Raw genomic sequence first — 11,922 nt, forward strand, 5'->3', positions numbered from 1 at the left:
GGTGCATATTCCTCTGGAGCGGCCTGATGAGGAGCTCTCGGTGAAGGGATCGTGGGATGGCGAGGAGGGTTGGGTCGTTGGCCGGTATTTTGATTCCGAGGGTGTCTAGGATATATCGACCTGTGGAGGTTTGTGTGAGCCTGATGTATTGGGCCTGTCGGTGGGCCTCCACCACTTCCCCGATCGTATTGTGGAGGCCCAGGCCTAGTAATCTGTCTGTGGGTGTGTTGAGAGGAAGGTGAAGTGCTACCTTGAATGCCTTGCGAATCAAAGCATCCAAAGCGTTTATGTCATGTTTGGATAGTTGTAAGTATGGAGTAGTCTACAGCACACGGCTGAGTACAAAGGCATGAATGAGGCGACATAGGTCGCTCTCGTTCATCCTCTATGACGTCCTGAAACCCTGCGGATGAGGTGCGATATGGCGCCTACAACCTGCTTGAGTTTTTTAATGGTGCTGGTGTTTTTCCCATCGTTCTGGATGTGCAGGCCCAATACACGGAGGGTGCCAACCTCAGGTACCGGGTCACCATTCAGTTCAATGGCAATGCGGGAGCGGGGCCAGCGGTGGTTCTTAGGCCGGATAAGGAAGAGTTCGGACTTCTCTGGGGAGCAAGACAGTCCGATGGTCCATGCGTAATTTTGGGTGAGGCTGGCTGCTTCCTGTAAGGTGTTCTCTATGTCTCCGTCACTGTCGTGGGTGGTCCACAGGGTGATCCGAGACAACTCGACACACCGCGAAGCCGCCGCGATCGTTGTCAAGAGACATGCCCGACAAAAGAGGAAATCCAGACAGGCCGCTGCCAATGACAGCCGCAACGACGCGCTGTTGGCGCCTCCTCCTCACCCTCCTCCAGCTCCTGTTCCACCTCGTCCCAGTGTGCTCCGTCCCCACTCTGTGAACAAGGGTGGCCAGATGTCATCAGGTTCCGATTCTTGGCCAGTGCTTCCGCCAATGCCATGATAAGGAATCTGGATAACAATTCAATCAAAAGATTCACGGAATTCGTCAATAAACACTGGTAACAGGGGACCCCTCCGGACGACTGGCGACATGCGGAAATAGTAATGATTCCGAAGTCCGGAAAAACTCCGAACCTGGAAAATCTTAGACCCATTTCCTTAACATCATGCTTGGGAAAAGTGTACGAGAGAGTTGTGCATCACAGGTTACAGACCCACCTTGAGGACAACGAACTCATGCCGCACACTATGTTTGGATTTCGAAAATACCTATCGACACAAGACGTTCTCCTGCAGATCAAGGAGGAGGTGCTTACTACCGTCCCAAAATATGGAGAAAACATCTTGCTCGCTCTCGATCTTAAAGCGGCCTTCGACAACGTCAGTCACAGGGCTGTGCTGGAGGGGCTCAGCAAACTGGGTTGTGGGCAGAGAATATTCAAATATGTGAAAGCCTTTCTGACTAACCGAACCGCTACCATTGGAATAGGAGGCATCAGGACTCACACCTTCAACACCTCCGAAAAAGAAACACCGCAAGGCTCTGTGCTATAACCTATGCTTTTTAATATTGCAATGATTGGTTTAGCAAGGTCACTCGAAGAAATTGAAGGAATCAGGCATGCCATCTAAGCAGATGATATCACAATCTGGGTGACAAGGGGATCCTTAGGAGAAAAACAAGAGCTTCTTCAGCGAGCAGCAGACACGGTCAACGCATAAGCCCGACACTGTGGACTTGCATGCTCCCCTGAAAAACCCGAGGTGCTCAGAGTCTACACACAGGGGTATGATCTGCAAAACTCCATAGATATCTACATAGGGGAAACGAAGATTCCGGAAGTATCGAAAGTTAGGATCCTCGGCATGTGGATCCAAAGCAACCGTCGTATTGATCTCACGATCAGGCAGCTAGCAAATACCACAGCACAGATTACCAGGATGATTGCAAAAATTTCCAACAGAAGAAGAGATATGAAGGAGGAAGACACATGAAGGCTAGTACAGGCCCTCGTGGTCAGTAGGATCTTATACGGCGTCCCCTACCAAACACCGCTCGAGCAAGAAAAGGAGCAGTTAGAGGCAATTCTTAGAAAAGCATACAAATGCGCTCTCAGACTGCCGGTCAACACTTCGACGGAGAAATTCCTTAAACTGGGCATAAACAACACAGTACAAGAACATATCGAGGCCCACCTTCTCGCGCAGAAAACAAGACTGGTACTGTCCGCAACAGGCCGAAACACGCTGCGGTTGCTGGGCATGAGGGACGCCTTGAAAGAAATCAATAGCGCAGCGAGCGTTCCAAATGAAATCAGGAGGATGATTGAGATCAGTCTGATTCCAAAAAGCATGCATCCAGATATACATAAGGCGAGAAGAAAGGCAAGATCTGAATTCCACGAAAGAAGCTTCGCCGGGGCAAAAGATGTATTATACGTTGACGCAACAACATACAGACACCGATACGGCTCGGTAGCCAGCGTGGTGGATCACCAGCTCAGGGAAATCAACTGCGCTTCGATAAAAACCAATAACAACCTCGAGGCTGAGGAAGCAGCAATTGCACTCGCCATCACCCAGCAGAGTGACGAGCCCCATGCACACATCATTACAGACTCGCAAGAGGCGTGCAGAAGATACAGCAGTGGACGCATATCCACTGCAGCCATTCACATACTCAAGGCGAGGACAATCACTTTTACGAGATGCTTCATCACGTGGACACCAGGCCATGAGGCTGTCAAAGGGAACCAATGTGCGGACGCCAATGCCCGAGCATACGCCAACCGGGATGCGCGCAACGAAGGGGAACTGGACGCAGTCACTATACGGTATGGAGCCATCTTAGAACACCAACGAGCCCTCCGGAGGACCTACCCTCCTCCCCACAAAGACCTTAGTAGAGAGCAGTCGGTTGCCTGGAGACAACTGCCGACTAATACATACCCCAATCTGAGTTTACTCAGCAAAATCTATCCTCCCACATATGACAGCAACTGCCCGCTATGCGGTGAACACCCAACGCTTTACGACGTTACATGGGCCTGTCAGAAAATGCAGGCAGCGCCGATAAACAACACACCAACACCGGAGCGGTGGGAGGCTGCGCTGTCCAGCTCGAAGCCTGAAGAGCAGCTCAAGCTGATCGACAGGGCTCGCAAGACTGCAAAGGGTGCTGGGGCCCTGGACTGAGGGCTCCACCTACGCTGCGAGAAAGAACCCTTATACAATAAAGTTTTTCATTCATTCATTCATTCATTCATTCATTCATTCATTCATTCATTCATTCATTCATTCATTCATTCATTCATTCATTCATTCATTCATTCATTCCGCCATTATGTCCTCCCGAGGCCCCTCCGCGTAAGCTCCCATCGTTGAGCACGTCGGCCACTGCGGACGGGCTTCTGGAGAAAGACCTTAAGGATCTTAAGGACCGTGGTCAACGCAATTCGGCCTCTCCTACAGGCTCTGCAATCCCCAACTGCTCGAAGCGTTTTACTAGTGCTGTACTCCCTGGGTCCAGCACTTCAGGGACTTTAAACTATAATGGCCGGCCACCTTCCCACTTTTCGTGAGGAAGTCAGAGGCGCCACGATCTTCCAGTAGAGCGTAAGAGGCCTGAGGTCGCGAATCTTGCGTCCTTACCTCTTCATTAACTACTTCCCGATATTGGTAATCTGCGAGCCCAAATTATCAGAAGCAATCAGGCTCTCCGGGTACGAATCTTTCTTCGCCCCTACATGCGGGGAACGCAGCCACGTCTTGGTATACATCCGCACTGACATGACGTACATTTGCTGCCAAGTTCCACCTCACAATGACAATCAATACGCGTGGTTCTTGATCAAGACAAAACCGCTAGAATTCATACTGATCGCAGCATATGTGTCACCCTCCTCTCAGTTGAACTACGAAAGGCTGAAGGCCATCATGGAGGAAAGCCGTGCACCTTGGATCATTAGTGGCGATTTTAACGCCCACCATTTACTGTGGGGAAACACCAGAATTAACGCCAAAGGAAGGCATCTGGCGTTATTTGCTTCCGACAATGATCTCTATGTAATGAATGACGGCAGTCCGACCTACCTGCGCGGCTGTTACTACAGCAGTTGTCTGGACCTGACATTAGTTTCAAGGTCATTGCACCGGAATGTTCACTGGTTTTATGATTTTGTGACCCATGGAAGTGACCACATTCCTACCTACCTCAAAATAAATGGCCTTGGTGCGTCCGCCCCAGCTCAACTCGCGCAAATCGACTGGAAGGTATTTCGAAAACATGTGGAGGAGACGAGCAAAGAAGCCCTCACTGGCAGGCTGGAGCACACTATAGCTAATGCTATGAACGTTGCAAGAAGTCACATCACGTCATCAAGAATACGTACTGATTTTGATATCGAACTAGAACGCCTCCGTGCTCTTCGGCGGCGAGCAGAAAAGGGTTTTTTAACGTGCACTGATATCGCACAGTGCACGTTAAAGAACCCCAGGTGGTCGAAATTTCCGGAGCCCTCCACTACGGCGTCTCTCATAGCCCTAGTCGCTTTGGGACGTTAAACCCCATAAACCAAACCAAACCAAACCAGAAAAGCAATACAGACGAACCAAGTCCTTAAATGATCTACGGGAGGCTAGACGTACGCAGAAAAAAAATCAAGCGAAGAATGGATAAGCTGGCGGACAAGCGCTGGAAGTCCTTCTGTCAGCACTTGGATCCCCGCAAGCCCATGTCCCTCATATGGCGTACTGTGCGGGGCCTTCGTATGCTGCGACAGCAAAGAGAAGCATTCTATGCGTTGGCTGTCTATCAATATCGACAGCAGTCTGAGGTAGCAACGGACTTCTGCAAGAAAATTGCGGGTGTAACGACTACTTCGAGTTCCCGGCGTGTTCCTCCTGCCTCACGGGAATCAGCTATGGATGTCATTTTTTCTCGCGAGGAACTCGACGCTGCTCTTGCAGGACGTCGGCGTTCGTCTTCATCAGGGCCAGATGGAATCACATATGCTGCGCTGTCCCACCTTGTCCATGACGCGCGAGAACTCCTCAAACGCTACAACTACTCTTGGCTCGACGGTGTTGTTCCTCATGAATGGAAGTCGAGTCGACTGATACCCCTACTAAAAGCAGGGAACTCTTCACTCGAGCTCTCATCGCATAGTCCAATAGCCTTGGCCAGTTGCGTGGGAAAGGTCATGGAGAGAATGATTTTGTCGCGCCTTGAGTGGTATCTCGAACACTAAAAAATATACCCCGACGCCATGGCCGGCTTCAGGCGGGGTCGCTCTTCTATTGACAACGTCGTTGATCTCGTATACACGGTTCAACAACAGAAGCGAAGAAACGTTTGTCACTGGCACTCTTTCTTGATGTGAATGGTGCCTACGACAACGTGGCCCATGAGGCCATCCATGATGCGCTGGAAACTGTGGGCATCGGTGGTCGGAGGTTTGCGTGGATAGAAAGCTGTCTAACCAAAAGTTCATTTTTTATCCAGCGTGAAGATGGCCCGACACCTGCGCATTACACCTACCGTGGCGTGCCCCAGGGCGGTGTCCTTATACCTACATTGTTTAATCTGACTCATCGCCCTCCCAGAGAACCTCCCGAAACCCGTCCAGATATTTATGTACGCCGATGACATATACATTTGGGCCTCCTCTGTGACGCGTCTCCAGGTGCGTGCAAGTCTTCAGCTGGCAGCATCGATCACTTCTTCATATCTCCAGATGCAAGGTCTCAGCGTTTCACCGGAAAAGTGCGCGCTAGTGGCATTTACACGCAAATGTATGACTCCATATCCGGTACGCATCGACGGCCACATCATTTCGTACTACGAATCTCATCGTTTCCTAGGGATCCTGATAGACCGCAACTTATCATGGAGCCCGCATTGCACTCTACTGAAAAAAAAAGCTATCTGTCGCTCATTTACTCCGATTTCTGGGCGGAAAATCATGGGGCTAGTCGGTGCAGTCAATGCTGGAGTTGTACAGAGCTCTATTTCTGGGAATCTTGCGGTACAGTAAACCTGTACTCTCAAACACGTGCAAGACTAATATGCATGCCCTCCACACAGTGCAGGCTCAGGCCCTTCTCTTATGACTGGGTCTCCCTCGGAGCGCATCGACACTGGGAAGCATTGCACTCGCCAAAGACCACCCGATCTCGACGTATATTGTCCTAGACTCCATGCGAATGAACATATGTCATATTTCAAGGATTTCACAGCATCACCTTACGCCTGTGCCACTGCAGAGATCGCGTTCTGCATTTGGAAAGGTAATAGCAACGCAACAGTCGTCAATCCCACAATAGTTCACACCAGCAGCACTACCTCCCTCTCCTTTGTGGTGTATGCGGCTCCCATGTGTGCGCCTTGCTATTCCGGGGATAGCGAAGAAATCAAATTTATCGACGCCAGCCATTAAGCAACTGACACTGTCCATGCTCCACTTTGAATATAGGGCCGTACTCACGTCTATACGGATGGCTCGGTAACCTCTACTAGTTCTGCTTGCGCCGTGGTCGTTCCTGCGCGACAGACTCAAATTCACCAACAAATTTCGCATTGGACTACCTCTACTGGAGCAGAATTGGCCGCACTTCTTCCGGCGGTAAAGTATATCTTACGACAATCACCTAAAAAATGGGCTGTTTTCTGTGATCCAAAAGCTGCCCTACAATTTCCCTAATCTGCCTTGAGGCATAGCGACCATGAGCAACTTGTAGCGGAGATACGATATCTGCACCACCAGGCAATCGAACAGGATCATGAAATCATCTTCCAATGGGTACCAGACCATAGTGGCATTGTTGGTAACCCCTTAGCTGACGATGCTGCTCGATCGGCTCACGATACAACCAACACTGTCCGCATACCACTGACAAGAGCTGACGCAGCAAGGCACCTTCAACTGTTCGGCCGAAACCTTACTGTACAGTCGTGGTCTGCCCCTGGAGGTTGGACACCCCGCTCGCACCACTACGACCTCTTGCTTCTGCTTCATATACCATTCGGCCTCCCCCGCGGTGATACTACGCTGTTGTGCCGCCTGTGGCTGGGAGTGGCGTCCACAAACGCCTATTCCAATCTCATCGCAATGGCAGACTCTCCAGCGTGTGAGCAGTGCGGTTGTGATGAAACGATCGGTCACCTCCTCTGTGACTGGTATGTTGGTTGGTTAATGGGGTTTAACGTCCCAAAGCGACTAAGGTTCGGTTCGGTTTATGGGGTTTAACGTCCCAAAGCGACTAAAGCTATGAGAGACGCCGTAGTGGAGGGCTCCGGAAATTTCGACCACCTGGGGTTCTTTAACGTGCACTGACATCGCACAGTACACGGGCCTCGAATTTCTCCTCCAAAGAAATTCAACCGCCGCGGCCGGGATCAAACCCGCGTCTTTCGGGACAGCAGCCGAGCACCATACACACTGAGCCACCGCGGCGGCCCCTCCTCTGTGACTGCGCTCGTTTTGAGCGAGAGCGCGGTTTCCTGACTGCTACACTGTACCGCTTGGCCTCGCTTCTCTAACAGAGTCCAATGTTCTTGGGCCCTGGACACAACCTTTCTACGAAGTAAAGCGGTGAAAGTGCTCCTGAGGTTCTTAAAGGGCTCGGGATTGTATTCCCGTCTATAATCTAAGTTTTTAGTGCGCGCCCTCTGTCCCCTTGACATAGTGGTCGATGGACACTTAAAAAACTCATTTAATTGCCACTCTTTTTTCTTTTTCCCCTTTGTCCCCCTCCCAAGTGTAGGGTAGCCTACTGGGAATCGCCTGGTTAACCTTGCCGCCTTTCCGTCTATTTCTCTCCCTCTTTCTCTCTGTAGTCTAATAGAACTCAAGAAAGAAGAGGAAAATCATTTCAAAGCGAACCCACTATACTATGACGTCGACGAATTGTCACTGCATCGCGGAATATTCCCTTATCTGCGAGTTTGACACCGCAGGTGGCTGGCAGGTGTATGGGCACCAAACGCGACATGTCAATCGGTCGGCTCTTTGTATGGAGGGTCTCCCACGAAGGGCTTTTGCGCATCATTCTCGAGCTGCATCAACCTACAAAGCTGCATCAATGTTGTGCAAAATATCAGCAGAGCAGTGTCCCTTGTTGGAGAGAAAGGAGAAATATCAAAGCATAAACAGACTGCGTGGTAGCTGGGATTTATTAAAGCGGTAGCGTTAAAGGCCATGTTCCGCATAAAATCCGGCGTCGTCGTTGTCGGCGTTGTGAACGAAAAATCACAAGCATGACTCTGGCAAGCATGAGTCTGGCATGACGCGGGCGACCAATTAATGATTGATCACCCGCGAAGAGCAACCTGGGCCGCATAAGGCCCACCGCTGAGAGCACCTGCCGTCGCAGGGCAGTGTAGCATCCCTTGATCGCTGCACCACTGCGCCAAGAGGGGTATTAGGAGTCCCAGGAGCCTATGAATGCAAAGCAGAGAATGAACTTCTGCATTATATGGCAGTTGACCTACTACGCTATCGCGTCGTACCCTTAAGGCGGAGCTTAAGTGTCTCCTCCAATTTTTCGGCACAGTTTCAAAGCATTTTTTTTTTATCGCTGCTGAAGTATGCTGCAGTATACTAAAGAGCCACTCATTGCGTCAGTAATAGGAGGGCGTCTCCGGCCTCGTGTAACAGACGTACTCCCCGTGAAGAAAGAAACAAATTGCTTCCGACTCCAAGTGCACGATGGATACTTCCGCGCTCTCGGCGCAAGAGGAAACGGCGCAAATAGGAAACACCAGAAGATGCAGCCTCCAGTGGCGGCAGGAAATGAAGCGCTGCCGCATGCGTTGGAGTCGGTGCGGGCGGAATTAGGATTAACGCGAGCACTGCACGCGTAAAAGCATTGGTCCTGATCCGCGGCCCTCATTCGATTCCGGACGGTGGAAAACGTTTAGACCTCACCCTGACTTCCCTGCGTGACCCTTTAGTAGCCGCAGGGAGTTGACGCTGTGGTAAACACGGATAGGAGAGCGGAAAGTGATCCGCACTGTGGAGAGATCTGCGATATCTTTCTCATGGTGTGGTATGCACCCAGAATCCTCACCTTGCCCCTTCCCCTACCCCTAGCTGAGAGTCATGGGAGACTGCCCTCCTCCACTGCTCCACACTGTAGTCCCAAAGGGCTCTGGCAAAGCGGGCGCAAAACGGGGCCACGTCGTGCGGTGTCCCGCATTAAGGATGCCGACCATGTAGAAGGTCTTCTGACCCCGCGAGCTCTCTTTCCTGTGCATTAAAAAGTTTTTCACCACCACCACTGCATAACGCCTGAAAGGCATGCGCCAACGTGGGGTGTCAGCGCCCTCCTTTCTCCTTTTCTTCTCTAACACTTTTTTTTGTTGTTGCTTATTCGCTTACCCGGTGCTGCGGCTCAGTGGTTGGGGCCTCGTATACTAAGCCGGAGTACCCGGGTTCGAACCCCGCTGCTGCGGACGCATTTCGAAGAAGACGAAGCGCAAAAGGCGCCCGGCCCTTCGCTGGTCGATATCAGCAAACGCTAAAGATTCCCAGATGGTCGAAATTAGTTTGGTTTGGTTTATGGGGTTTAACGTCCCAAAGCGACTAAGGCTATGAGAGACGCCGTAGTGAAGGGCTCCGGAAATTTCGACCACCTGGGGTTCTTTAACGTGCACTGACATCGCACAGTACACGGGCCTCTAGAATTTCTCCTCTAAAGAAATTCAGCCTCCGCGGCCGGGATCGAACCCGCGTCTTTCGGGTCAAGAGCCGAGCACCATAACCACTGAACCACCGCGGCGGCTGGTCGAAATTAATCTGCAGCCCTTCACTTTTTAATGCGAAGCCATTACATGGCTATGTCGCATCAGCAAAAAGGCTCCGCAAAATGTGACCGCAAATTTTGTCTGCACGATTACGTCGTTCCTTAAAGATAAATGGGTGAAAATGGGATTGGAATAAATAGTGTGCGATGAAATGTAGCCGAGGGAAAAATTTAGTTCATGAGGTGTAATTATTGATTAATTAAACGCGAAAAAACATGAAAAAATACGCTTTGACGTCAAAAGAGCCATGCACATCGATACAATGCATGGACGCCAGAACAGCCACGGACGCCTATATAGCATGTGGACGTTTTGCTTTCGCATTGCTGCAATGCGGGTCACCATAGTAATCTAAATTTTCAACTTTCACTCCCTCCTTCATTTCTTCACTCACAGTGTGGTTGTGGTGTCCGGCGAGAAGTATCGGTTCATGGGTTTTGATGGATTTAACGTCGCAAAGCAACTCAGGCTACGAGGGACGCCGTAGTGAAGGGATACGAAAGTTTCCACCACCTGGGGTTCTTTAACGTGCTCTTCCATCGCACAATACACGGACAACTCTAATTCCGCCTCGGTCGAAATGCGACAGGCGTAGCCGGCGTCGAACCCGCATCTTTCGGGCCAGCATCCGAGCGCCATAACCACGAAACCGCGCTGGGGCGTGTTGAACAGTTGCTTCATATTTATTCCCAAAAAAAGCACCCCAATAGTTTTTCTATGGAAGTATTACAAAAAACTTAAGATCACTGAGGCGACCCGCATTGGAGCAATGCGAATGCAAAACGTCCACATACTACATATACGTCCGTGGCTGTTCTGATCTCCATGTACTATATCGACGCACATGGCTATGTTGACAGCCACACACTATATCGACGTCCATGATTATTTAGACGTCCAAGTGAATTTTTTTTCGTTTTTCGCCTAGAATTAACCAATCGCATCTCATCGATCACGTTTTTCATCGATCACATTTACACTATCTCACACAAACACATTTTCACACATTCATCTACTCAGAGCGACGTAAATGTGCGGAAGGATAGGGGACAATTTTTGGTGAGGCGACATAGCCATTTAATGCATTCGCATTAATAGCTCGGAGGGAGCGCAGTTCCTACCTTTGAAAGCACGTTTTTGCTCCGTATTGGATGGGCCATTTCCTTTTTTATAGTTATGTTTTTAGGTATCTTAGACATATGTTGTACTAGATTAGTTAGTTCTTGAGGTTCTCCTTTACAGTTGCCATTTGTTGTTTTAATTTAAAATGCTCACCAAATGATTATATTCTTTTCAGTCGTTGTTATGGACCCTTTAATGCCGTCCTGCAACAATGCCAGATGGGATTCTAGAGGCCCGTGTGCTGTGCGATGTCAGTGCATGTTAAAGAACCCCAGGTGGTCGAAATTTTCGGAGCCCTCCACTATGGCGTCCCTCATAGCCTGTGTTGCTTCGGGACGTTACCCCAATAAACCAATAAACGAACCGATTAGAAGTATGTATCAACAACATAAAATTGCCGACAATTGCGTTGCTTCCTAATGCGATATTTGAGCGCAGCATATCAGCTGTTCCAGCTTTTCGATAGATTGCGGCAAAGAATTCGAGCAAGACATGTACGTACAATTACAGACAACTTGTTATTTTCAAGCATTTTTCATAAGCTTCAGCTCGGGCGGTGCACATATTGAGATCCGCCGCTACCTATCCGAGTAGCCCGGTTCGAACCTGACCGCGGTGGCAGCGTTTCGATGGAGGCGAAACGCAAAATTAGCTGCGGTTTAACTACTGCTTAACCTGGTTAGAGATTAAAAGCTACAGACAATTCATTTTTCACACATATGCCTTCCTCAAGAAACACTCCGCTAAGAGTTCTTGACTGTCATGAAGGAATATTTGTGGTCGGAAAAATAGATAATTATATACTCGACTTGCTGCACCAATGCCTGGTTCTCAACGAAGAGGTCTATGCAAGTATTTCGCGAAGTTGTCACAGCCATGGGAGGCGTTACGAGCGAGAGAAACGGGTTCTCCCGCATAAGTGGTAAGAAATTCCTGTTTGTCTTTATTCCGCATTAAATTCTCCACCCACCCTTCCACCCTGATCGCGAGAGTTCGCTCACCGTTGTCAGCGCAGACGCACACAGCCCACA

Source organism: Amblyomma mixtum, chromosome 8 (assembly GCF_055824585.1).
Source record: "Amblyomma mixtum isolate Tamu chromosome 8, ASM5582458v1, whole genome shotgun sequence".
Taxonomy (NCBI): domain Eukaryota; kingdom Metazoa; phylum Arthropoda; class Arachnida; order Ixodida; family Ixodidae; genus Amblyomma; species Amblyomma mixtum.